At 51.6% G+C, this 27203-nt stretch overlaps 1 protein-coding gene across 2 annotated transcripts in view; it reads left to right on the top strand.

Moving 5' to 3' along the window:
* Positions 1 to 20503: 20503 nt before the first annotated feature.
* The window catches only part of Foxp4 (forkhead box P4), a 53363-nt gene continuing 46663 nt past the window's right edge, over positions 20504 to 27203 (top strand). For both annotated transcript variants that reach the window (XM_036167781.1, XM_036167782.1), the window contains exon 1: positions 20504 to 21003. The gene's annotated coding sequence lies outside the window, so the exon portion shown is untranslated. The remainder of the gene's footprint in view (positions 21004 to 27203) is intronic.

Here is a 27203-nt window from a genome sequence, read left to right on the forward strand (position 1 = left end):
GGGAGTGAGGGTTAGGGCTGGGGCAGGGGCCTAGCCAGTACTGCCCATCTACCAAGGCAGGGATCAAGTGTTCAGGTGTACAGGCTTGAGAGGCACGGGAGAAACTGAGGCCAGGGCTCAAAGAATTTGGAGTGATAGGTGGGGAAGGAGCTGGGGTTGTGTATAGTTCTGAGCCAGTAGGAAACCAGAACTCAGAGTGAGGTGAGCAAGATGGCTCAGTGGGTAAGGGTGATGATAGCAAGCAAGCCTGACAACCAGAGTTTGATCCCAGGACCCCACAGGGTGGGAGGAGGGAAGAGACTCGGGCAAGTTGTCCTCTGATCTCTGCATGTGCCCTGCGTGGCAAACACGTGTGATCGTGTGTGTGTGTGTGTGTGTGTGTGTGTGTGTGTGTGTGTGTGTATGTGCGCGCGCGCGCGCGCGCAGGTTCAGCGCTTGAATAAAAAGAAGTTGTTTTGTCTTAAAGAACTTGAAGATAGCTGGGTGTGATGGCTTTCATCTATGATCTATGAGTTCAAGGCCACGCTGGTTTACCTAGTGATTTCCAGACAGCCAGGGCTGCATAGAGACTCTGATTAAAAAAAAAAGAAAGAAAGAAAATCCCAAACCAACCAAACCAAGAACCCCATGAACTTGGTGGTGTGGTTTGGAGAAGGGGTCGGCCAGTGCCGACACAACTCAAAGAAACATTTAAACTCGCCAGGTGCTGCGAGCCATCTGGGAAAGGCAAGGGGCAGGGGAGGCAGCTATGTGGCCCTGTCGTTTGGGTTTCTGGGCCTCTTTTCTCCCCTCTAAGGATGGAAATGGTGATGGTAATGGCTTCCTTATGGGACCATGGGCCGGGGAGTCGCCATTCAATCCCCAGGGTCATGAGAATTGGCAGCTTTGTTAGAATCTTCGAGAATGATACTGGAGCAGGGCATGGAAATGCACGCCTTAAATCTCAGCACTTGGGAGGCAGAGGCAGGAGGATCTCTGTGAGTTTGAGGCCAGCCTGGTCTATATAGCGAGATCTTGGAGAGCCAAACTACATAGAGACCCTGTGTAAAAATTAATAAATACAAATAAAAGAGTGGTCTGTATCCAGGATCGCTGCAGGAGAGTAAGTATCATGCAGCCAAGAACCGTATGGTGTCTGGATGCAGCCCAAAGAAGCTGCCGAGTCCCCATACCAGAACCAGATTCAGTCTGCAGCCTCAACTGTCCAGGGCAGCATGTCCAGCCAGCCCAAAATGTCCAGGCAACCAGGCCAAAATATCCTGTCTTCTCTTGGTCCCTAATAAAAGTTGATAAAACCCCCTTCCTCTGTGTCTTTCTTCAAACCAGTTTTCACCTCCCTGGTTTGAAACTGGATTCCCCTCTGGGGAAATCCCTGCCTAACGTGACCAGGTACTCCAGTCTCTGTCTTTGGGTATGGTGGAGAGGAATGGCGTCAGGGCCTGTCACTGCAAGTGTTTGGGAAACCACCAAGTGCTAGTCTTAGTATTCCTGGGGACTAGTTCCTGTGGGCGGATCCCTGGACAGCTGGCACCATTTGCTGAATTCTTGCCCTGCAGAGGGGTCCTGGGAAGCAGCCTGTTAGAAACCATACTGAACTGATTCCCATTACTCTTGAAGACTGCCTCCTGGTTAGGTGTCCTGGCAAACACCTGCAATCCCAACACTTGGGAGGCTGAGGCAGAAGGGTCACAAATTCAAGGCCAGTCTGGGGCTCATGAGACCCTGTCTCAAAAAACAAAACAGGTCGAGTAAGATGGTTCAGTGGGTCAAAGTGCTGACTGTAGAAGGCTGTCAACCTGAGTTCAATCCCTAGGACCTACCTGATGGAAAGAGAGAACCAACTCCAGACATTCATACATGTATGTGTGTGCACGCTCAATGAAATAAAAGAAAACCCAAGCTAGCACATGCCTTTAGTCCCAGCACTTTAGAGGCAGAAGTAGACAGATCTCTGTGAGTTGAGGACAGCCAGGGCTACCGTGAAACCTACCTCTAGGTGCCTTTTCTCTCTTGCACTGGGTCCACACTGTATGTTCGTATGTTGTCAAGGTGTAAAGGTCCTTCCTTAGCTGGGGTGGAAGCCTCTTCCTTAGCCAGGAGAGGACAAGCACAAATAACTCTGAGACCTCGGACTAGATTCTGCCCTGGAATCCTAAACTCTCCCCCACAACTAGAAAAGATGAGAGCTCCCCACTTCTGGCTTCCACAGTGAACCCTATCTTCCCAAGGTCCTTTGGGACCTCTGGGGTTCCTGAGCAGTGGCTTGGGATACTCCTGGGGCTCCACGCTCAGCAAAAGCCTTGTTAGCCTGCCCTGGCATGGGAAAGCAGGCTCGCTCAGGTGGTGGCCTACATACTCTGGAGGCTGGTGAGCAGCAGCTGCCATCCTCCAGTGTCATTCAGTGCCCCCACCTTTGGAAGGCAGCGCTTCTCAGATTGCCCACAGTTCACATTTACAGACACTGCAACCTGTAATACCCATGGGGAGACTCCCACCAGCTAGCAAAGGTGAGGTAGGCTGGCCTTGCCCGGAGTAGGAGACAGTGGGGGGAGGGGGCCTTTTGAGGAGCCTCAGGCCTGAGTCTGAAGTCCTGGCTAGTTGTGCCGGCAGAACAGGTCCTTCCTATTGTCCCAGCTGGGAACCCACACTGAGACCCTCTGAGGTCTCCAACACTTGAAGTGAACTAGGGCAGGAATCTCTCCTTCCTACTCTCTTTAAATATTTATTTTTAATTTTTAATCATGGTGTGTGTGCATCTGTATATGGGCATGTGCATGTGAGTGCAGGTGCCCGTGGAAGCCAGTAATAGGCAGTAGTGAACAGCCCCACCTGAGTGCTAGGAACCGAACTCATCCTTTGGAAGCACAAGTGTTCTTAACTACTAAGCCATTTCTCTGGCCATTCATTCATTCATTCATTCATTTTCCCCTGTTTTTTGTTTGTTTGCTTGTCTTTGTTTATTTGAAACAGGGTTTCTCTGTGCAGACCTGGCTGTCCTAGAGCTCACGCTGTAGACCAGGCTGGCCTTGAACTCAGAGATCTGCCTGCCTCTGTGCTGGGATTAAAAGTGTGCATCACGACCCGGTTGGCCCTTCATTCTTCAGAGTTTGAATATTCTGCATGCTTTCCCCCGTGACAGGTGCAGGCTACCTAAAAAGCCCCTTTTCCAACTGGCTCTTTTCACGGAGCCCCAGCATTTAGCTGTCAGGCTCTTAAAATAATCCCATCTGTTTGAGGGGTTTCAAAGGTGGCTGGGAGGGACCCCAACCAGGCAGCTTCCTTCCAAATCATGGCAACAAGAGAGCCTCTGCCATCAGGCGGTCCCAAGCCACCATGTCATTCCAGGGTGGGAGGTAGCGGGGAGGTGTCAGGGAACAAGGCCCCATAAGAGGATTCTGGAAGCCAGATCCTGAAACTCCCATGGGTGTGAGACCAGAAACCTAAATCCTGGCCCTCTACCCGACCCCTCAAGCCACTGTCCGGAAAAAATAAACTATTTCCTGCGAGCAACTCCGAACCAGAGTCTGTGAGTCCGTGGTGACACATGTTACATAAATAGAAGCCGCAGAGGGGAAAAGCCTGTTTTCTCTTTCATTATTTATCACTCTCTAACCATCTCCAGCTGGGTGAGTAAACAGGCGCATTGGCCCATAATGAAGAACAGACTGCTGCCATGGGCTGCTGGAGGGTCTGTGTGTGTGTGTGTGTGTGTGTGTGTGTGTGTGTGTGCTTGTGTGTGTGTGCATGCATATGTGTGTGCGTGCATGCATATGTGTATGCGTGTGTGCATATGTATGTGTGTGTGTGTGTGTGTGTGTGTGTGTGTGTGTGTGTGTGTGGTGTTAGAGAGAGACAATGTGTCTGCTACTCCTGATGCCAGAAGGGCAAAGGGGTAAGGAAGACTCTATGTGAGAGGAAGGCCGGCATGTAAGGGGTACCTGATTCTAGAAGGCAAGGGGACATCCTCTGGTGTCCCATCTAGTATAGGATGGAGCTGCCAGGTGCAGGTCTGGTGGGAGGGGATGCTGGAGCAGGAGGGAGGGGTCAGAAGGAGAAGGTGTGGGGGTGGGAGGGGATGTGAGAGCAGGAGGCTAGTTTAAGGCCACAAATTCCTAGGGCTCTGAGCTTGACCTCCTCCAGGGTGGCTTCTGAGTGTGGTCATCACCAAGTGTGTGTGGCAGTGGAGCATGGAACAAGAGGGACTGTGCTGAGCTGTAAAGAGGAATTGGATCTGGAGTGGGATGGCCCTAAGGTGTTATGATTGGGTGTTCAAAATCGTTCATATGACAGCACCAACATATGGAGAGAATGCCCTGGAAGACCAAAGGGGAGATTGGAGTGATGTGTCTGCTAGCCAAGAAGCACCTGAGGCTCCCAGAAGCTGGAATATAAGACCCTCTCCTGCCAGCCTTAAGAGGGGCCTTTGTTTGTTTATTTTTTGAGGCTAGGGTCTCACAGCCCAGGCTGGCTTCAAGCTCAAGTCACCAGTCCTGATTGCAGGAGCCTTAACCCACCAAGATGTCTTGTTGGTCCAAAGATTTCTCAGAATTTGTGTGGTCTAACACATGGACCACCAACTGAAGATTTGCTCCAGTCCACCACAGAGCAGCCAGGCCACCTCAGCTACCCAATCTGGGGACATCAGAGTAGTCCCATCATAAAGCATGTGTCATAAAGCCTGTGTCTTCGAATTCTGTCATATCCCAGACAGACCTTGCTGGCATCCTTTCCCTCTGAAAAGGATTCAGCCACCCTTACCAACGTTACAGTGATGTGTCCCATGAAGGGACCCAATGTCTATGAACTTACTTTTCTTAAAGAAATGCCTTGGGTTGTCGAGATGACTCAGCTGGTAAAGGTGCTTGCTTCTAAGCCTAACAACTGGAGTCTGGTGCCCAGGATGGACATAGTGGAAGGAGAGAATGGACTCCCCAAAGTTCCAGAAATGAAATAACCAATTCTGATGGCCACACTCACACCAGGGCCCCCACATGCATGCATACACAAAATAAATAAAACTTAAGATGTCTTAAAGACTCTCTGGCTTACAGACCCTGATACTAACACCTCACCAAGAGAGCCCCTTACACTAAGACCCAGTGTCCACCCGTCTCCACCATCAGAGTGATTTGCTTCATCTTTCCCAGCTTACTGTGTCTCGCCTTATTCAGGCGTCTGTTGTCCCGCAAACCGGACTGCTTTTGTACTCAATAGTTTGCAAGCTAAGCATGCACATGGACATATTTAAGATTTATTTATTTTTATTTTATGTATATAAGTGTTTTGCCTGCATGTATGTATGTGCACCACATGTGTGTGTGCCTGGTGCCTTCAGAGGCTAGAGGGGGTGTCAGACCCCCTGAAACTGGAGTTGCAGGCAGTTGTGAGCTACCACGTGGGTGCTGGGAACCACACCTAAGTTTGGTTTACAAAAGCAGTGAGCCCTTTGAACTCGTATACCAGCTCTCCAACCAGAGTCTGTGCTTGCCTGTGCTATGGCTCTGAGGACAAACCGAAGGCCTCATGAATGCTGGGCAAACAGTGCTAAAGCTACAACCCTGGTCCAGGAGTTCCATTGCTTTGGAATCTGACACAGGCCAGGTTGGCCTTGAAGTCACTATATAACCACTGATGACATTGAACTCCTGACCCTATACTTTCCTAAATGCCAAGGATGGCAGGAATGAGCCACCAGGATGGGTTTGTGTGTGTGTGTGTGTGTGTGTGTGTGTGTGTGTGTGGTGTGTGGTGGTGTGTGTTTGGTGTGTGTGTGTGGTGTGTATGCATATATGTATGAAGTGTGGTGTGGTGTGTGTGTGTGGTATGGTGTTTAGTGTGTGTGTGTGTGTGTGTGTGTGTGTGTGTGTGTGTGTGGTATGTATGCATATGTGTATGTAGTGTGGTATGTATTCTATGTGTTTTGTGGTGTGTGTGTGGTGTATGGAGTGTGGTATGTATGTGTATGGTATGTGTGTAGTGTGTGTGGTATGTAGTGTAGTGAGTGTAGTATGTATGTGTGTGTTTATGTGTGTGTGTGTGTGTGTGTGTGTGTGTGTGTTTTGAGACACAGTCTCTGTAGCCCCAGCTGACCTCCAACTCCCTCTGTAATTGAGGATGACCTTGAGCTTCTGAACCTTGGTCCTCCACCTCTGGGGTGCTGGGATTAGAGATGCACAGAATCACAGGAGGGGCTCAAAGCTATCACCACACACATGCTAAGTAAGCATTGTGTCCACTGAGCTCTATTCCCAGGCCCAGACTAGCTTTAATTATAATAGATAATTATTTATCAACAATTTGATAATAGGGAGTTTTAACTTTGAATCCAAATATATGTTCCTCTTTCTTCCTTCCTTCCTTTCTTTTTTTATTTTTATTTTTTATTTTTTGGTTTAGACAGGATCTCTCTATGTACCCCTGGCTGGCCTGCAACTTCCCATGTGTAGACCAGGCTGGCCTCAAAGTCACAAATATCCACCTGTCTCTGCCTCCAAATGCTGGGATTAAAGGTGTGTGTCTCTGTGTCTATCTATGTTTGTTACTTTTGCGGTTCCCAGACCACAGTTCTGGACAGGCACAAGAGGCAGGGGTGGGGTTAAGGCGGGAGAGGCAGGGCTCACAGTTTCAGAGAGCCCATCACAGAAAAACAGACAAGGAGGAACAGCTTAGGAGAAGGTGTCAAGAGTTTGTAGCCAATATCCTTACTATGAGGGCAGAGAACAAGACAGGAGCCAGGGGCTAGGACAGCCATCCCAGGCCCACCTGCCCCTCATGACCTACTTCCTCAGGCCAGGCCCCATATCCTCAAGGTTTCCAGAGCCTTCCAAAATAGTGACACCAGCTAGGGACCAAACATTCAACTCATGAGTCTGCGGGGCTATTTCAGATTCAAACCACATTATCAGTGAAGGGAAATGGGGTGACTGGCAGAGGAAAGAGAGGTGCTCCACCAGCCTGGTGACCTTCACTTCAAATCTGAGTTCATACGGTGGTAAGGGAGAGCAGAAACCTGGCAGCGGCGGTGCACAGCTTTGATCCCAGCAGTCGGGAGGCAGAGGCAAGCAAATCTCTGTGAACTCAAGGCCAGTCTGGTTTTCTAGACCAGCAAAGACGACATATTAAGGTCCCATCTCAAAAAGAGAGAGCCTCCTCCCCCTAAATTCTACTTTTCTCAATGATAGGCCAGTACTACAAAAGAAATGACTAGTTATTATTGTAATTTCATTGATAAGGTGTTTTATGAATCCCTACATAACATCCTCAGTTTGGCCTCTTGGGCAGTAAGTCCTAAAATATTTACTCTTTATCACTGTGCAAAAAAGTGTGCAGGTCTCTGCCTCCACTCCTTACCTGTCCCTGTGGCACAAAACAGCCCAGATGAAGGGTAAACAGTTGGGTGTGGCTATGCCTCTATACAACTTTTCTTACAGAGACCATGGTTGTTGTGGAACATTATTATTTTTTTCCAGAGCTGAGGACTGAACCCAGGGCAAGCTCTACCACTGAGCTAAATCCCCAACCCCGTGGAACATTATTCTAAGTAGACAAAGATATGTTCCATTTGTTTATGCTGTGGAATATTACTTTAACTGTGTAAAGGTGCGTTACTTTTGTGTATGCTGAATTTATTTAATTATGTAAAGATGGGTTGCGTTTGTTTTACCTTGCCTGCCTAAGGCACCTGATTGGTCTAATAAGAATATAGCTGGGCAGGGAATGAATAGGCAGGGCTGTCAGGCAGAGAGAATAAACAGGAGGAGAACTCTAGACCTGAGAAAAGAGAGAAGAAGGAAGAGGAGAAAATGAGGGAGATGTCCGGGGCCAGAGCCGGCTGGCGCCAGCCAGCACACACAAGAAGCAGTGAAAGGGAGGTGTACAGAAGAAAGAAAGTAAACAGCCCGAGGCAAAGGGTAGATAAAGAGAAACAGGTCATTTCAGTTAAAAGAGTGAGCCAGAAGTGAGCCTAAGTCAGGCCAAGCATTTATAACTAATAAGAAGTCTCTGTCTGTGTCATGATTTGGGAGCTGGTTGGTGGCCCAAAAGAAAAAAGCCCGGTACAGATGGTGGGCAGGATTCAGCCATTACAGAAGAACTCTGGGAGCCCTTAGCCACCCTGATGGTGTGACAAGCTAAGGAAAGCCTCCATAGAGACCTGATGAGCCAGTGTTGGCTGGAACAATTCACTGGACCAAAGCAGGCCAGGTGAGAGCCTGAAGTCTCCGGGACTTCAGGACCTCTGAGAACAAAGCCTACTCAGAGAAAGGCAGAAGTAAGCAACAGGAGGACCTAGGGGCGTTGTTTTAAGCCCTGGAGCACAGGGCAACAGCAGCAAACCTCAACACTGATTTCTGCAGTTCCAGGAGCACATCTGATCCTTTTCCATTGTTATTTAAGCCCCTTAGAAGTGGCTTTTCTGATGCTTGCACTGGTACAAGCTCATGAAAGGAATGTGTAATCCAGCCTGGGGCATTCAGGGAAGACTTCCAAGAGGAGGTGTCATCCCGATGTGTCTTTGAATCCGCAGATGGAGGGCAGGGGCGAGAAGGCTACCTGCACAGCACGTGTCCGGTGACAGCTGGGGGTGGACAGGATGGAAAGGGAGGTTTGAGAAAGCACATCCTGCACCCTGTGTGCCTGGCCAGGTGCTGAATTTACAATATATATATGAAATTACTATTATTGTGTGTGTGTATGATGTGTGGGTCTGTGCTCACGGAGTGTGTGGATGTGTGGAGGTCAGAGGGCAGCCTTCAGGAGTCAATTCTTGCTTTCCACTGTGAGTTCGAGGGACCCAATTCAGACTGTCAGGGTTACATGGCAAGGTCTTTTACTCACTGACGGTCTCACCAACCCTGAATGGGTCTTGGGCGGGGCATGACATCTGGTGCTTTCTTCTGGCCTGTAGGCATGCATGCAGACAGAACACTGTATACATAATAAATAAATCTTTTTTTTTTTTTTAAAAAAAAGTGAACATACTCCAAAAAAGGTGCTTCTCACCCCCTCTAGATTGCACATTTCTTGAACATAAAACTCTTTTTTTCCTTTTTTATACAGGGTCCAATATGTAGCCCAGGCTGGTTTCAAACTCTCCAAGATAACCTTGAATTTCTGATCTTCCAGCCTCCACTTAAGTACTAGGATTACAGGAGTCATAATGTGTCATAATGCCGGGCACCAACCCAGAGCTTCACAAATTAGGCAAGCATTCTGCCAAATGGACTCTATTCCCACCTGCTCAATCTTCACTGCCTTTAAGACAAAGTCTCGCTGTGTAGCCCAGGCTGACCTACAACTTGTGGCTCACCTGCCTCGGCTTCCAGCTTGCCAGGGTTACAGGTGTAGACCACCATGGCTAGCCTAGAGCTTTTGGACCACTGTGGATGATGGATGGATGCATTAGAGGGAGGATCTTGGAGAGAATCAGACTGGAAGTAAGGGTCCAGTTTGAAAGCCAGAACGTTCCAAGTCATGGCCATGAGGGTCCTAGTGGCCAGCAAAGCGTGGGTGGCAAAGAGGGAGTGAATGGCTCTGGGATGCTTTGGAAGCCACTTGGCAGGACAAGGTGGTTGACTAGATGAAGAAAAAGAGATGGGAGAACCCAGTGGTTCTTATGGGTCAATGGAAGAAGCATGTTTGGATGAAGTCAGTGCCTCCAGCAGCGGGGATGTGCCTCAAATGGTAGCATGGTCACCCAGCGTGCACAAAGTCCAGAGTTTGGTGGTACACACCTGTAATCCAAGCACTCAGGAGGTGGAGGCAGGGGGATCAAAAATTCAGTGCTGATGACTTGGGTTGGAGACATTTTGAGTGTGACAACCCTTGAGGTCCACAGGAATAGGTGTAGGATAAAAATCTAAGGCAGGATGCCACTAACATACAGGTGATAGTTAAATCCAAGAGAGTAAGGGGCTGGAGGGAGAGATGGCTCAGTGGTTAAGAGTACTTGCTGCTCTTCCAGAGGACCAGAGTTCAGTTCCCAGCACCTACATGGTAGCTTGCAACTGTCTGTAATCCAGTGCCAGGAGACCTGATGCCCTCTACTGACCTCTGCAGGCACCAGGTAAGCATGTGACATACATACATACATGCAAGCAATACATCTACACATCCAAAATAAAAATAAGCCAAGATACCACCGGCTAGTGGGCACAATGGTTAAGGCACTTGCTACCCAATGACACAAACTTGATGAGCTGAGTTCAGTGCCCAGAACTCACTCACACAAGGCGGGAAGAGAGAACCAATTCTACCAAGTTCTCTTCTGGCCTCCACATGTGCCATAGCATGTAGGACCACATATACACATAGAATATTGATAAGTGGGGCTGGAGCAATGAATGGCTCAGAGGTTAAGAGCACTGGCTGTTCTTCCAGAGGTCCTGAGTTCAATTCCCAGCAACCACATGGTGGCTCACAACCATCTGTAATGAGATCTGGTGCCCTCTTCTGGCATGTAGGCAGAATACTGTATACATAATAAATAAATAAATCTTTTTAAAAAAGAATATTGATAAGCAATATAAAGTCATTTTAAACTAAATCAAACCGTGAGAATAGATAGGATTGTCAAAGTGTGAATTCAGCTTTGGGTCCAGCTCAGAAGCATGCAAACCCCATTGTCTTAGGCTTTCTCTTGCTGTGAAGAGACACCATGACCACAGAAGCTCTTACAAATGAAAACATTTCATTAGGGTGACTTATTGTTTCAGAGGTACAGTCCATTATCATCGTGGTGGGGAGCATGGCAGTGTGCATGGTGCTGGAGGAGGAGCGAGAGTCCTACATCTTGCAGGGAATAGGAAGTTAACTGAAACACTGGGCGGTATCCTGAGCATAGGAAACCTCAAAGCCTGCCCCCATAGTGACACACTTCCTCCAAGGCCACACCCACTCCACTACCAGCCACACTTCCTAACAGTACCACTCCTTATGAGATTACAGGTGCCAATTACATTAAAACTACCACACCCCAGTACACGGGACGGGACAGTGGGACAGGGATGGAGCCACCAAAACAACACCAACAGGGAAAGCTAAGGAGGGCGGAGTGTGGCAGGCACTGGCACACTTCGCCATCTCTAAGATTTTGACTATGAACTTAGAAGGTTCTCTGCGCACACCTGCTCTTTGCCAGGAGGGTTTTTTGTTTGTTTGTTTTTCTGGTCAAGGAAATGCCCGTGGCTCCAGCCCAGGCTAACATGGACTTGTGGGAGAGATAAGAGCAAGCAGACCTGGAGCAGTGTCTGAGGGGCTGGAGGAGAAGGGTGCAGGCTCCATCTCCCTGGCCCTCTGCAGTGACTTGCATGCATCCCTCACGGCTCCTTGGGTATGGGCTTTTCATTCATGGCTGCCTTCTCTCCCTCCTCACCACCTCACATCCCACCAGTATTTTCTGAAACTACCGCCTCAACAAACTGCTGGAATTCTTACGCTGCTCTGCCTCTGGGGGGACGTAAGACAGAAGATCCTAGCACATCCTCGCCAGGTGTAACTTGGAAGGCATCAATCAGGTCATCTGGCCTGCAGCGCCCATCTCCACACCCATATTAATAAAAGAAGCAGACTAGAGATGGGCTGGAGAGATGGCTCAGGGGTTAAGAGCACTCGTTACTCTTGCAGAGGACCTGGAGGACTAGATTTGGTTCTCAGCACTTACATGACACCTCACAACTGTCTCTAAGTCCATTTCCAGGGATTCCACACCTTCTTCTGACTTCCATGGGCTCTTATATGTAGTGCACCTGCACGACCACACCCACACCCACACATGTAAAATAAATAGATCTTTTTTAAAAGAAGCAGACTGTCATCTCCTCCGGTCCTAAAGCTCTCAGCAGGGGATACTCCATACACAGGATGAACACACTTCAGCAGTGAGGAATTCTTTCCTGAGTGGGAATGAAGCTCAGTGGTACAACACTCGCCTCACGTGGAGAAGGCCCTCGGTTCAGTCCCCAGCACCACCAAACAAGCCCCTTTCTGTCACCTCCATTGTCCTGTAGAGAGTGCTGTGTAAGCAAAAGCTTGGGAAGATTCTTTGGGCTCTCACCCTTGTGTCCAGGCATGGTCACCCTCTGTGCCCGCCCCATCCCAGTGGCTTTCTTCTCTTCATTGGTCATGTCTCTGCCCCTCTAAGTGTTTATTCTTTTTCAGCTTTCGCTCTACAATCCGGGTTCAGGCTGGAACTGTCATCCAGTGGCCCCCAGGGACACACAAGAGACTGAATAGCTCAGAAATACTTTCCACTCCCTGCCGCGGCATCCACCTGACCTACCTGCTCCTTACCTTCCACCCTCAAGATGAGAATGCCAAGGAAGACTGAGAGATGGCTCCGATGTTCAGGGTATCTACTGCTCTTCCAGAGGACTTGAATCCAGTTCCCAGCACCCACACTGGGTACTTCATAACCATGATAACTTCAGCACCAAAGAATCTAAAACCCTCTTCTGACTTCCGTGGGCACCTGTACATAAGTGGCATCTTAAAAATATTTCATATTTATTTACATGTATGTATTTCATATTTACTTACATGTATGTGTGTACGTATGTACACATTTGTGCAGATGCCTTTGGAGGCCAGAAAGAGGGCTGGGGATCCTCTGAGCTGGAGTTACAGGCAGTTGTAAATCATCACATATGTGTGCTGGGAACTGAACTCGGGTCTTCTTCAAGAGCATCAAGTGTTCCTAACCACTGAACAACCTCTTTATCTACCCTGACCTCTAAAATAATTTTGTTCTTTTTGTTTGTTTTTTTGTTTTTGTTTTTGTTTTTGTGAGACGGGGTTTCTCTATGTAGCCCTGGCTGTCCTGGAACTTGCTCTGTAGACCAGGCTGGCCTCAAACTCAGAGATTCTCCTGCCTCTGCCTCCAGAGTTCTGGGATTTAAGGAATGCGCCATCACTGCCTAGCTCCCAAAATAATTTTTAAAAATTTATTTTATTGTATGTGTATGAGTATTTTACCTGAATGTATGTATGTGCCCTACACATTTGTCTGGTGCCCTAAAGGCCAGAAAAGGGCATCCGATCTCCTAGAACTGGATTACAAACAGGAGCCACCATGTGGGTTCTGGGAACCAAACTTGAGTCACTTTCGAGAGCAGTCAATGCTCTTAACTGCTAAGCCAACCATCTCTCTGGCCACCCCAAATAAAACCTAACAAAACAGGGAAATGGCCTTGAACTCAACTCTTTGAGGCAAATGGTTTGAACCCAGGCTCTGTTCTTTGTAATCATCAGACTGAGTTCCAACTCCACTGCCCTTGTCCTGTGTAAGAAGACCATAACAACGCAGCCTGAGAAGCTATTCCACTGTAAACATGTGACTTGAAGAAACTCCAGCAGAGGAGTGGGGAAATGAAACACGGGGTGGGGGCAGTGAATGGTGTGTTATCAAAGCAGCCACTAGTGTGGTCCCAGTTCCATCCACAAACCCTGGTCCACGCAGTGTGACTGCCGAGAGTTACCTTTGTGGTCCTTGTTTCACTGAGATGGGTCCCACTTTGATATTCACTCTGTAGCCCAGGCTAGCCTCAGACTCATGGTAATTCTCCTGCCTCAGCCTCCCTAGTGCTTGGATTACAGGTGTGAGCCACCACACCCACACTTCTGTCCTCCCTTCCTTCCTTCTTGTTCTCTTGAAGTGCTGGGAATCCAATTCAAGGCTGTACACACACTAAGCAAGCATTCTACTACTGAGCTGCATCCCTGATCTATGCATGAGTAGGTTTTTTTTTTTTGAGTGGGATGTTATCCATCAGATCCCATCTGTTATGGTAGAGGGCTCCCTTAGCTCCCCACACTCATCTTCTTTCTCGCTATGGCAGAGTGAGCTCCAATGCACACAGAGAGGGAATCCTCAGGAGGAAAAGCAGGAGCTGGTTATAGGAAGTTGAAGGGCGGAAGGGATCAGGGTAAGGGCCTAACAAGACAGCATACCCATGAGCCTGGGAGGGAAGGGGTTCTGTGCAGAATGCTTCGCACCATGTCTTGGGGACCCATCTGCTCCACTGACATACAGCCTCACTCAAGCCTTCAGCTGCTCAACTCTAGGAATCTCCAGCTACCTGACAATGGAGAGGATCTTAGGGTGTGGAGGTCAGAGTTCCAATACAGATGAGACTGGAGGAAAGTGGTTCCTACGTGATGAGCTGAACCAGGAAGGGGGCCTGGGGCTCAGGCCTGGCATTATATATGGCTGTGGGCAAGGTAAGGAACCTAGGAGACAGGTCAGCTCAGATACCACATCCCATAGGGGCATGTAAAGTCCCCTTTCATCTTCTGTCTGCCCTACACCCATTGTCTGTTTGGGATATAGCCTTGATTTCCATCTCCAGCGGTATACAGGACAAGGTGTGCAGGTGGGGTTGGCTGGTAATGTCACAATGGGTAGATGGTACAGTGGCATCCACCTGACATTCCAGGACAGCTGAGGACCAGCCTCAGCAAAGGCAATCTAGTGAGGTTCATTCTCCACCCTCTTCCTTTCCCTCTCTCCACAGGGTCTCACTCTGTAGACCAGGCTGGCCTCAAACTCACAGAGACCTGCCTGCCCCCCACCCGAGTGCACAATGAGATTTCATCTCTACCTCACCTCCCTCAAGACTGGCAGAGGGAAGGCTGGCGTGCCAGGACTGCCCTCATGCTACGTGCAGGCTATGACTGGCTCCCCTTTCCCACACAGAAGCCTCTCCATGCCGGAGACCTCATTTCGCCCACTGATGCGGCTCTCTAATTAATGAAGACTGCTCACGGCCTGTCATGATATTGTACATTCCTGGTCTTTAACGAGAGATTTCCAACCAATCAGCCCGAAGTCCCTATGTCCACCACCACAGACAAAATCTATGTCTGTATTCCTTAATTTCAAGGCTTCTACAAGCATCTCCCCGGGCCCTGGCACACAGGCCAATGCCACCTCACCCAGTCCCGTGGGCCTCACTTCCACAGTGCCAGGGACAGAGCCCCACAGCATGTTCTTCTATTCAGGCCAATATGGTAAAGTGATAAGCCTCCTGCAGGGGCTGGAGCCCTCTCTTAGTGGAAGGGGGAGTCTCCAGAGTGCCTGGAAGGGTCCTGGTACAGCTCATTAAGATATCAACCCCTAATGAAATATTCCTTTGTTTAAATTGTCACTTATCTTGGGGAACAGAGGCCTCGGTGGGAAGGCTGTCCTTGCATCCCTCCCCCACCTCCACTCAGCACAGACTCTGGATCTTCCTGAAAGACTGCAAAGGGTAGGTGGGGAGGGGAGAGAATGCCAGGGAGGAGGGATAACTCAGCAGAAGGGAAACAGGGGTCACAAAGGAAGGGAAGTATAGTGAGACCATGCCGGGCAAGCATCCCAAGAGCCTAACTGTCCGTCAGTGATGGACAGACGGACGGGGAGGTGGTAAAGAAACAGACACGTGGGGTGGACTGTTGCCTGGAGACAAACGTGGCCCAGAGACACAAGTGTAGAACGGGCTAGCCTTGAACTTGTTCTATGGACTCAGGTAGAGCAGGTGATATGCTACCAGAAAATCAGAGTTCTCTTCCAAGCAACCAGAGCAGGTGGCTCACAACCACTGTAACTCCAGCTTCAGGAATACTCTCTTTTGGCTTCCTCAGGCACCCAACACACTTGTGTGTGCACATGCACATTTTAAAAACATCTTTAAAAAAATAATAATAATGGGGGCTAGAGAAATGTCTCAGCCTATGGGGTGACCTGTTGCTCTTGCAGAGGACCTGGGTTCAGTCCCCAGCAGCCACATAGTGGCTCACAACCACCTGTAACTCCAGTTCAAAGGGATCTGACACCCTCTTCTGGCCTCCTTGGGCACTGCACGCCTGTGATACTCATGCAGGCAAAACACTCCTACATACACAGATAAAATACATCTAAAAAGATAAATGATTGAAACTTTTGAGGAGAAAGAAAACGATAAGCTCCTCGGCAGTGAGATGAACTGAAACAAAATATCTGGATCTAGGTGTGTTCAGAGTGTGGGATTAAATACACTGTTTCTAATCACACAGCCACCATCCTGTCCTTGAGAGATCTCAGGCCTCCTGAAGGAAACAAGCTCTTCTATTGGCTAGCTCATGCCCTTTAGGAAAGCCTATCTGCTTCCCAGCCCAAAGGAGATTTGGTAGCAAGCACTTGCTGGGCTGTCTCCTAGCTCTGTGATCTGAAACAAATGACTGACATCTCTGAACCATCTCTGCATGCAGAATGGGAAAAAGCAGCTGCAGGCGGCCTAGTACATGCCAGGATTGCCTAACTGGCAGCTTTTGTGATTTGGCTGTCTCTTGCCTTCTGAGGTCACAGCTCCTATTTATCTGTCCATCTATCTGTCTATCTGTCTATCTGTCTATCTATCTATCTATCTATCTATCTATTGTTTTTTACATCCTACCCAAAGCTTCTCCCCCACCTCCCCTCTTCCCAGTCCCCACCACACACCACCCCATCCACTCCTCCTCTACTGGTTCTCTTCAGATACAGGGGGGCATCCCATGGCTATCAGCCAGCTATGCTATATCAAGCTGCAGTGAGACCAGGCACTCCCTCTTCCACCAAGGTTGGATAAGGCAATCCAGCAGGAGGACTGAGTCTCCAAAGCAGGCAATGCAGTCAGAGACATCCCCCGTTCTCACCGCTAGGAGTCAGACACAAAGACCAAGTCACACAACTGTAACATATGCAGAGGGCCCAGGTCAGTCCCATGCAGGTTCCCTCCCTGGCTGTCAGCTGAGTCTCTGAGCCCCTCTGAGCCCCGATTAGTTGGTTCTGTGGTTTTTCTTGTGATGTCTTAACACCCCTGGGCCCTGCATCCCTGGTTTCCCCTCTTTCACAGGATTGCCTGAGCTCTGCCTAATGTTTGGTTGTGGCTCTCTGCATCTGTTTCCATCAGTTGCTGAGTGAAGCCTTTCTGATGATAGTTGGGCTAAGAACCAATCTATGAAGATAGCAGAGTATCATTAGGAATCATTTCAATGACTTTTTTCCCCTGCCATTTGTATTTGGTTCTATCCTAGGTCTCTGGGGTACCCCGCTTCTGGGACCATTCCTCACTTTTAAGCAAGGAATGTGGGGCTCACAAAAGAAAAGCTAAGTATTTTAGGAAAACACTAGAGATGCCGGGCGGTGGTGGTGCACGCCTTTAATCCCAGCACTCGGGAGGCAGAGCCAGGCGGATCTCTGTGAGTTCAAGGCCAGCCTGGGCTACCAAGTGAGATCCAGGAAAGGCGCAAAGCTACACAGAGAAACCCTGTCTCGAAAAACCAAAAACAAACAAACAAACAAACAAAAAAACACAAGAGGCATAGATCACCAGGCTTTCTTCATGCTCTCCTCCCAACCCCCTTAAGAAGGCATCCTTCTGCCAGGCAGCAGTAGCCCACACCTTTAATCTCAGGACTTGGAGGCAGGTGATCTCCAGATTTGAGGCCAGCCTGGTCTACAGAGTGAGTTCCAAGACAGCCAGGGTTACACAGAGAAGCCCTGTCTCAAAAAAAAAAAAAAAAAAAAAAAAGAAAAGAAAAGGAAAAAGAAAAAAGAGAAGGCGAAAGAGGCGTCCTTTCAACTTTGTGACTGAAGGAAGGGAGGCTGGGACCTACAGTCTGTCCAGGTCACACATCCGTACGTGTCCAGGATGGAGTCCAAACCTGAGGCTGCCTCACTCCAACCCTCATGGTCCTCACCTTAGCCTCTGGCCTGGAGTCAGACCCTCCGCCACTACCCACGCACCTGCACCTGTCTTGCAGACTGGGATGAGACAAGGTACAGTGACTCCCCCTAGGGAACTTACAGCTCCTGTGGGGAACCCCTCCAAACTCACACTGGGAGCAAGGCCTGGGGCCTGGCTACTGTGACTAACACATTGTTTGTTCTGTTACCTTCTTTGGAGAGGTCTGTTTTCTCCACTGAATTGCCTCAATTAGGACAAGATGGGGTCTTCTGACTCCCTTGGGCTTTCCTCTGTGACTCACAAGTCCCACAGTCCCACTGGGGACTGAGTGGGCCCGAGCAGAGGGGTAAATTGAAATGAAAACAAAAAGTTATTTTCCCAGTGTGCCCTGTGGGAGGTGGGGGAGGAGCTGATGTAGCAAGGCTGGGGGCAGAGCTTGTGGGCATGACAGCAGCACACACCTCCCTGACACTGCACCCTCAGCCTCTGTTCTAGACAGGACGGGAAGGGGGCTGCGGAGCGGGGCAGCAGCCGGGCAGTTCCCTGGTTGTCTGCACACCATGATGTCTACCAGGCTGCCTCTCCACAGAAGGTAAAGTGGTCCAGAGTGACCCCTCATCCAAGACAAATGGCTCTGGGCGGAACTGCTCCATCACTCTTTAACTGTGTACACTTATACATGGTGAGTGCCTTTTATGCCTCAGTTTCCCCCTCTATAAAATGGAGCCAACAGAACTATCTACCTCATAGGCAAATTATGAAGATTAAAGGAGCCAGCATACCTGGAATGAGGCAGGATTCACACGTCAGCTGTCATCTAACCCTTGATTTTTATTGTTTCGGATTAAAAGGTGTTTTGTTTTTGTTTGGTTTGGTTTTTCAAGACAGGGTTTCTCTGTGTAGCTTTGTGCCTTTCCTGGATCTTGCTCTGTAGACTAGGCTGGCCTTGAACTCACAAAGATCGCCTGCCTCTGCCTCCCAAGTGTTGGGATTAAAGGCGTGCACCACTACCGCCCGGCAAAAGGTGTTTTAAAAATCAAGTTTTATCTATTTATTTTGCATGTGTGCATGTGTGTGTGGAGGTCAGAGAACAACTTTCAAGTGTCAGTTCCCTCCTACTGTGTGGATTCCAGGGTCCAACTTAGGCAGGAGATAGGAGGCATCTCTACCCACTGAACCATCTGGCCAACACTGTTTTGGATTTTTGAAGCAGGGTCTCATGTAGCTCAAGCTGCTCATCTGTAGCTGAAGATGACCTTGACCACCTGGACCTCTGTCTTTACCTACCCACAGTCGTTTGGTTCTTTCTACTGGAAAGGTCATTGTGATGTCCAAATAAATGACCTGGGTCGGGGTGTGGCTAGATGGGAACAATGTGTTTAGCATTTATGAGGCCTGATTTGCTCTCCAGCAGCACAGATAACTAATTAAATAAGTGGTGTAACAGTCCTCCCCAACTTGACACCTACCTGTCTGCAAGACTTGAGCAGAGTCTATGTCTGCCTGTCGGGTCTGCCTGTCCACTTGGGCAAACAGAGACAGACGCTCTAGACCTGTGTAGTTATCATCACCTTTCAACTCCTGGCTGTAGCTCCCACAGAAAAAGGGCAGAATAAGTGAGCAGAAACAGCTTGAGTGCCATCTCTGAGACCCGTTTTTAAAGGGTTTTCTCCAAAATATGTGTCCCTAGGAAAGCAGGCCCAGTCCTGAACCAGCCCCACTGAGACATGGGTCTGCCTGCCCTTGGCCACCTGCCTCAAGGTAACCTGAAGCCAACAGGGCCTTCCAGGGTCACTGCCTTCTTGTTCTCATCCCACATCAGTGGCCGGGGAGGGGGGGCTGGCATCACTGGGCAGGGTGGAGGCAACCATGGAGGGACCCTGGAGCGTCCCTCACTACTTCACACACCCAGACAGGAAAAAATGTTTGGGGTAGAAAGTGGGAGGATTTTTTTTCAGGTCTCCACCAGTCTGAGCCTGGCGCCTGCTACCCAACTTAGCCCTCCCCTCTCAGAACGAGGGCCTTTCCGTGCCCGGACTTCCCCCTCCCAACCCAAACACAAAACACTGTCCCCACCTCCCCCCACCCCATCCTCTCGGTCCCCCTGGGCACAAGCGGTGTTCAGGGACGCCGAGTTTTGTTTACAATCTAATTTGTTCAGATAATTGCCTCGACTTTGCTCTGCGCTCGGCCCGCGTGGATCCAGCCCGAAGCCTCTTCTTCATTGGTTCTCACAGCACTTTATAGGAAATTCCCCTTTGCAGACCGAGGCAGCGCGTGCGCGGGGTTGGAAGAACGACTGTTCACAAAGCCCAGAAAGAGCCTCCCCAGCCCCAGCCCCCACACAGTGGGGAGTCGGAAGGAGACAAGGCAGGGCCCGCGCCGGACGCCGGCTCCGGACTCGGGGGGCCCCTGACCACTCCCCGCGCCAGGCGCAGCCCGCCCGAAACCAGTGAACCGTGTGCCAGCAGGACTTGGCCGTACCTCCAGGCTCCTGGAAAAGGCCAGAGTTTATAAAGCGTCCCATAGGACGGGTCCCCAGGCCAGTGCGAACCTCTGCGGCCTATCTACTTTGGCAGATCCGTAGCCCCACGTCCCCATTTTTCCTTCCCCAAAGTTTGGTCCACGTGGTCTTCTTCGGCTGGCCGCCAGCCGCCTCGCGGGGGGGAAAAGTGGCTGCACCTGCTTTAGGCGAATTATGGTAGCACTAGAAGTTAGTCTCCCCTCCCTCCGCCGCTCTCTCGTTCGCTCCCTCCTCCCCGTCGCTCCGCGCGCTCCCTCCTTCCCTCCACCCCTCCGGTCCCCCGCCCGGTGCGCCCCGCCCGCGAGCCGCCCGCTCGCAGCCGCTCGCAGCCACTCGCAGCCGGGTCTCAGTCGCAGCCCCTCGGAGTCCGGAGCCGGCCGCCCTTGCGGGCCGGACAGTGCCACCGGCGGCCGGGACGGAGCCCCCCAGCACGCGATCAGGGCGCGGCGCAGGCGGCCGCGGCGCGGCGGGGAGGAGCCCGGGCCGGAACCAGGGCTGGGCCGGGGGCGGGGACGCCGGGGTCCCGGAGCCCCGGAGCCCCAGCGAGCTCAGGAGCGTCGCGGGAGCCCGGGGAAGGACGATCGGAAGCCGGAGAGAGCCGAGCCATCCTATAAAGTGCGATGTCCCCGAGGGGCTGAGGCGCGCGGCGATCGGCGCTGGAAAGATCGCCTCGGAGCGGGGCGGTGCGCAGGGGCAGTCCCGGCGGGTGGCGGCGGGCCCGGGCTGCGACCCGAGCGAGCCCCATGCCCCGTGCGGGCTGACGGGCCGGAGCCCGCACTGAGCGGCCGGGCCGGACAGGTAGGTGGCCGATCCAGGGACCCCAGTGACCCGGGTGGGGGCTGGGCTGACGACTCGTCGAACTCCCCAGCTAGCTCACTCTCTCGCCTGCTCCCTGGCTCACTTTGTGTTTGCAAACTGCCGGCCCGAGGCGCGCCGGGCGCCGGGAGGAGCCCGGCCCGGGCCGGAGCACTTTGTTCCAGCCGGGGCCGGCCGCGTCGCACTGACCCCGGCGAGCTACGAAACCCTGCCCCCGGCTCGGGCCCCCAGCGGACTGGAGCTGCCTGGGGAACAGGTGGGGGCTGCGACGCGGGGCTAGGGGGCAGCGAGAAGCCGGCCATGGGGGCGGCTTGGAGAGGCCACTGAGGCCCGCCCTGCCCCAAGAATCTGGGCTCCGCCCCCTTCTGGCCTCGCTGCTGGGAATGGGGTGTTAGGGGGCGCGACCCCCCCTCCCGGAGTAAGACAAAGAATACTCCCGGCCCGGACTTTCCTGAGCCGGGAAGGGAAGTGGTGAAGTGGGATCCCCCAAGTCCAGTCTGCACGGGACTCCCCAGGACTAGCAGGAGGCAGAAGGACTTGGTTGGGGGGGCGGGGGGGAGACGACCAACAGTCTCAAACACCTCGTCGCCTTGGTCGCACCTCGGAAGTGCTGAGACTTGTCAACCTTCTTTCCCCGCATCCCTTGATCACATCTGAGAGCGGAAAACTTCTTGGGGACTTGAGAGAGACTGGAAATTGCCTGTGGTTTTTGTGTGTTGGAGCTGGTCGGTGGCGGACTGACCTGGTGGATACCCTCCCCACTGGGACAGAGCTCCTGCCCGGTAGTGGGGGGATTAAGTGACTGGAGGGAGGGCCCTCTGCCACCAGGGATGAGGCTGTTGGAGTGACCGAGCTGGACTCCATTCCTCCAGACCGAGGAATCTGGTGACTCGCTAGACAGTCCTTTGGTCTCCCCAGCACCTCTCTGACCCGCGGCCACCCTCGGCGGTGCTCAAACCTTGCACTCTGCTTCTACATAAAACTTCTGCTTCTTGGGCTGCGCCGGAGCAGAACCCGGTGGCGCCAGAATGTTGAGTGAGTGCCCTTAGAGACCTGGGGCCGCGGCCACCTGTGTGGAGGAACGTGTGATTTCGTGGGACGCGGATTCTGAGGCAGAGGCCCTGACCATCACAGATTGACTCTCTCTCTCCCAACTGAGGCAGCCGCGTGAACACCCTCATGTAGCATCCGCCTACTCTGTAGGTTGGGAGGACAAGGGTATGGGGGGGGGGCTGTCCTTGCTCTCAGACAGTGCCCCTGTCCTTTGCACCCTGGGCCTCTTATGCCAACACTGCCGCGTGTGTTTCCACGTTCCTTTGCTTGGCACCTGGGATTTCGGATATCTGGAGATAAGCGCGTGTGGTGCACCCTTGCACGGGTCTACTCACCCGGTGGGCCGTGGCGCTCCGAGCTGGGTAGGCTTGGAGACCAGGAGGAACAAACCTGAGTCCGAAGCCACCGTTTGACGGTTCCGGAGCAATTCGAAAAGAGTTTTGGCTAATGCGGGATTTTTACCTTGAACTTAAAGCGTCTTTGCCTGGATTGGCAGTCGACGGCGTTGGGTCTGGAATTCAGGGTCGGGAGAGTGAGCGCTGCTTCCGCGACAGTCCTTGTGGTTTGCCCGAGTGTCCCATCTCCCACGAAGAAAGGAGCAGCGGGTGGTCCATGCCCTTCCACCGCTTCCTGGCGAAGCTGAGCCGCCACCCCCACGCCACCCCCGCGAACCTCAATGGGTCGGCCCCTTGGCCTAGGTACCCTGCCGCACCGGCATTTTAAGCCCCTGGTTGAGATCAACCGAGGAGCCAGGGGGAGGCTCCTGAAGGGGAGCGGTCGGCCTCAGACGACCTCTGCCCGCCCCCGCGGAGAACCGCTGTGAGGAAGTCTGCAGGCTTTTCTTTCTCTTTTTTTTTTTTTTTCTCCTTAAACTTGAGAAACTTTTACCTTGCCGGGGTGATTCAGGGACTGTCATCTGGAGGTTGGAGGGGCGCTTGGATGGCTTGCTGGCCCTGAGGAACCCTTAGAACAGCGCGTGTAAAGAATGTGCAGCGGACCCCCACTCTAGTCTGTTGGACAAGGTAGCCTGGTGTCAGGGCCCTTCTGGGACCCTCTCTTTTCTTCCACACTTGCTGCAGACCCCGTGATATCCGAACCTCAACTTGGGGGACCCTTAAGTGCTTGCTTGTGTTTTGTTGTTTTTGTTTTGTTTCCTGGGAGGGTTGGGGAGAGTTGAGACTGTCTCTTTATGTTGCCTAGGCCGGCCTCATACTATGTCCTTCTGCCGCAGCCTCTGGGATTCTAGGATTACAGGTGTGTTCCACACACACCTTACCATAATTTACCCTAGCTCCAACCTTGGAAGTTGGAGGAGCCGTCTACAAACTACAGTCTTTTCTGAGGCTAAGGCTGGGTTGGAATTGAGGAGCCTCTGAAGACTAGGGAGCAGGGCTGGCCAGGCCCAGCTTGCTGGAGGCCCTGTGCCTGTTCCTTCCTACATATCCCCACCCTGTTCCTCTACCTTTCTGTCTGGTAGGTAGGTCCCTTCTTGCCAGGAATGTGCCTATCCTGCTGGGCCCCGACTCCAAACACACACCTTTTCCTAGCAGGGAAGGGCTCCAGGAGGACTGGAAGAGGGTGGCTTTCTTTGATCTGATGATTTCCTCAATGTTTGCGGAGCCCCTACCTTGCCTGGGCAGATCCCAGACTGGGTCCTAGGGTAGTACCCTTGTGCTGCTCTCTGGAGCCTCGAGGACCTCAGTGTCCTGCAATGGATGACAGATGTAATGGGTTGGTAGGGTGGCATGGAAGGGGTTTGGTTTCGGAGGACTGTGAAGGAGGGAAGGGCATCCTCCCCATGAAGCCATCCTTCCTTGCCTACATTTTAACCCTTCACTGCCCACGGTACTTTTGAAAGATTTCACCCTCTAGACGCAATGCACCGAAGCCCAAGCTTTTATTATTGCCCAAACAGTGCCAACTTCCTTCCATCCTAGGGGCTCCTCAGTTTCTTGTCCCATCCCCTTTCCTGTCTTGTCTCAGATTCCCCAGGCCCAAGGCAGCCAGGGGCCTGTTTTTGCCAGGATTCTGTGCCTCCATTGGCTGGTAATAGCTTCCTCTGAGATGGTTCTGGAGCCCTAGAACCTGAGGCATACAAACTCGTGTCTCCCCAGGGCCGTGCGTGTGTCATAGTGAAAAGGGCCTTGGAACCTGGCGCTTGAGATAGGGCTCGAGGGAACTTAATTAAGCTGCTGGAACCTCAATTTTCTTAGGTTGTAAAGTAGGTCAACAATGCCCAGGGTGGAATGGAGGCTCAGGAGTTGAATCAGAGGTAAAGTTTCACACCCGAGCAAGTGTCTGGCCATCAGAGTGCCTTCAATGATGGCACTTTTCATTTTCTTTTCTTTAACTAGTTTACCAGCACTGCCAGGCCACTGTTTACCACTTCCTGGGCTGAATACTGGAAATATTGGAGTATAAACCTTCACTTTATAGGCTGGAAAATTAAGCCAGAGAGAAGTGGTAACTTGTGTGAGGTTTTTACTGCTGCCTGGGCTCAGAGCTGGGACTAAATTGCTGGGCTCCAGAATAACCAGGGACTGGAGCCTCTGCTTTGGGCAAGGGAGGAGGGCAGGGATAGAGGACTGACCACTTCATCAGCCTGGCCCAGCCTCCTCTCTCCCTAGTTTGCTGGGCTGTATGACCTGCTTGCCTTTAGTAGGGGTCTGCACTCCTTGCCTGCACCTACCCCGGCTTGTTCTTTAGGCCTTCTTAAGGTTGTAATAGAGACAAGTACAAATGAATAGAATTCTCCAGAAGACTGAGGAGAAAAAAATTACAGGAAGACCAGCTTCTCTTTTCAAAAGGGAAGATTCCTAGTGTTTGGGAATGGAGCCTCCTGCCCTTATAGGAATCCATCAGGCAGAAAACCTCAAATTTGGGACTTACCACTGAATGGTCATCTCAGAGAAGCAAGAACCTTTCCTGCAGGGAGCCTGAAGTGGTCTGTCCTTCCCACCACCACTTGGCATTTTCTATGGAAATGAACACTTTTCCCTTCTACTGATCGCCGCACCAATCCCAGGTCTCAGTGGGAACCCTGCTGCCTTTGGCTCTGACTTTGTGCATGCTCTGGGCTCTCTCAGAAGGCTTGGGGCACACTGGTGGGCTGGAAAACAAGAGCACCCCACAAAAGATAACTTCTGCATAGAACCAGAGTGAGGGGCCATGTGGACTTCCTTGTTGTATCACCCTCCTTAGTTCCAGGACAGATAGATGGGCACATAAACACATACACACACGCTGTTGTTCGCTTGCCTGCAATAAAGCCATGCATTATCTCCCCCAGCCCCATCAGAAACCTGTGCCTCCCGCCCCAGGTGTCTCCTCATCTCCTGGGGCCCTTTCTCTGCTCCACTACCTCGGAATGGCTGGGCTGCATGGGTGCTGCCGGGTAGAGGTAAAGGGTGGTTGCTTTCCCACTGGAGTTAGTTCTGATGGCATCTGACCCCAGCCACTAGCGTGTAAATGGGCAGGGGGAGCAAATGGTGGATTTCGTTATAGTAGGACAGTATGTAGAATTAAGAATGTCATTTGTTCGAAGTAGGGAGGGGGGCAGAAGTGACCCAAATCTATCTGTCTGTCTGTCTATTATTAGTAGTGGAGCATGGCATGCCTCAGAATTCTGACTGGCGGGAAGAGAGGGGGAAAGATGATGGCTGCCAGACTTGAGGGTGGACAGGATTTGGGGAATAGAGATGTGTGTTCCAGGATGTCCATTCCACAAACCCCTGTGCCTACTGTGTGCAGCAGACACATTGGCAGGCCCCAGAAAAGGAAATAAGAGGGGGCTCTCTTGCAACTCAGAAAATGCAAATGGAGTAAGAAAGGGAATGTGGCTCTTTGAGATGGGTGCTGGGGTCAAGAGAGGCTGCCTGGGGTTCTCCCAGGGAACATGTGCTGAGGCAGCAGTCTTGCCTTACCCCTACCCCACCCCCATGAGGGGAAAATGGAGGCATGGGCAGGTAAGGAGAGCTGAGTGCTGGGTTCCTCAATCCTGCCAAACCAACGCTGGCTCCTGGGACACAATTCTGGCTGGGCCTGCATTTCTAGGAGTCCACATTTCTGGTGGCCCCAGGTCTAAAGAAGTCACTCCCAAAGAGTGACTTTCTTCTTTTCTGCAGGAATTCCTGTGTGGAGGGAGGAAAATGCCGTGCGGAGAGAGTGTGAGGGAAGTAATGGAACATCAAGATGTGCCCTCGGTCTAGTAAGGGGCAGCTCTGGGGGTGCTAGGGGAGTAGAGGCAGGAGCTGGTGGCACTCAGAGCAGTAGGCTGTGTTGAGGGTCTCATCTATGGTCCCTTGGGAGAATCTCTCCTGGGTTTCCCCAGTGGCCACAAGCTACTTCCCCCCTTTCTTTCTAGTTGAGCTAGGAATGTCAATGAAGCTCCCAGTGGCTCCCGCGGCATCTTCCCTGAGTCCCCAAGCATCAAACATCCTTCCCCCTTGATGGAAGGTCACAGACCACTGAGACCTGAGCCTAAGAAAGCAATCATGGCTTGTGAGAGCCAACCCACCGGAGCCCAGACTTCCAACCATGCTGGGGGACATGAACCACTTGCGCAGACTCAGACGTCATGATCTGTGTTTTGCTATAGAGTGTCCCTCAGTGTTATGCCCCCTGTGCTCAGGGATGACTCTCTGGGTCCTCTAGGTACACCGTGGGGTCCCTGTAAGGCACTGCCACCGATGTCCTAACTCACTGTCTGGCCTTTGGCATGCTGTTCTCTGTGAGTATCAGGTTTCCTAAAGTGCTGTCAGTGAATGACCGCTGACTCTTCCTGGCCTCAGATGAGGATGGCCACAGTCTTTGTCCCAACAGCATGTTCCTGGCCTGCTGCCCCCCAAGGGGCTTCCTGAAGGGGGTGCTGTGGAACTCGGCAAAGGACCCCATGACTCATGCAAGCCTCCTGTCTGCCAATTAGACAGCCAGAGCCTGATTAAAAGGGGTGCTGCCCACCTCCTCTTGCCTGATCCCCATCGACGAGATTTCCCTACATCAGAATCTCACATCCTCCAGAAATTAATTTGATGCCTCTTGTTATCAATTAATTGAATCTCGTTGGGAGAGAGAGCTCTGTGAGGCAGGCTGCAGCTTGGCCCTTCCTTATGTGTTTCTGCCCCCTCCCC

Source organism: Onychomys torridus, chromosome 18 (genome assembly GCF_903995425.1).
Source record: "Onychomys torridus chromosome 18, mOncTor1.1, whole genome shotgun sequence".
Taxonomy (NCBI): domain Eukaryota; kingdom Metazoa; phylum Chordata; class Mammalia; order Rodentia; family Cricetidae; genus Onychomys; species Onychomys torridus.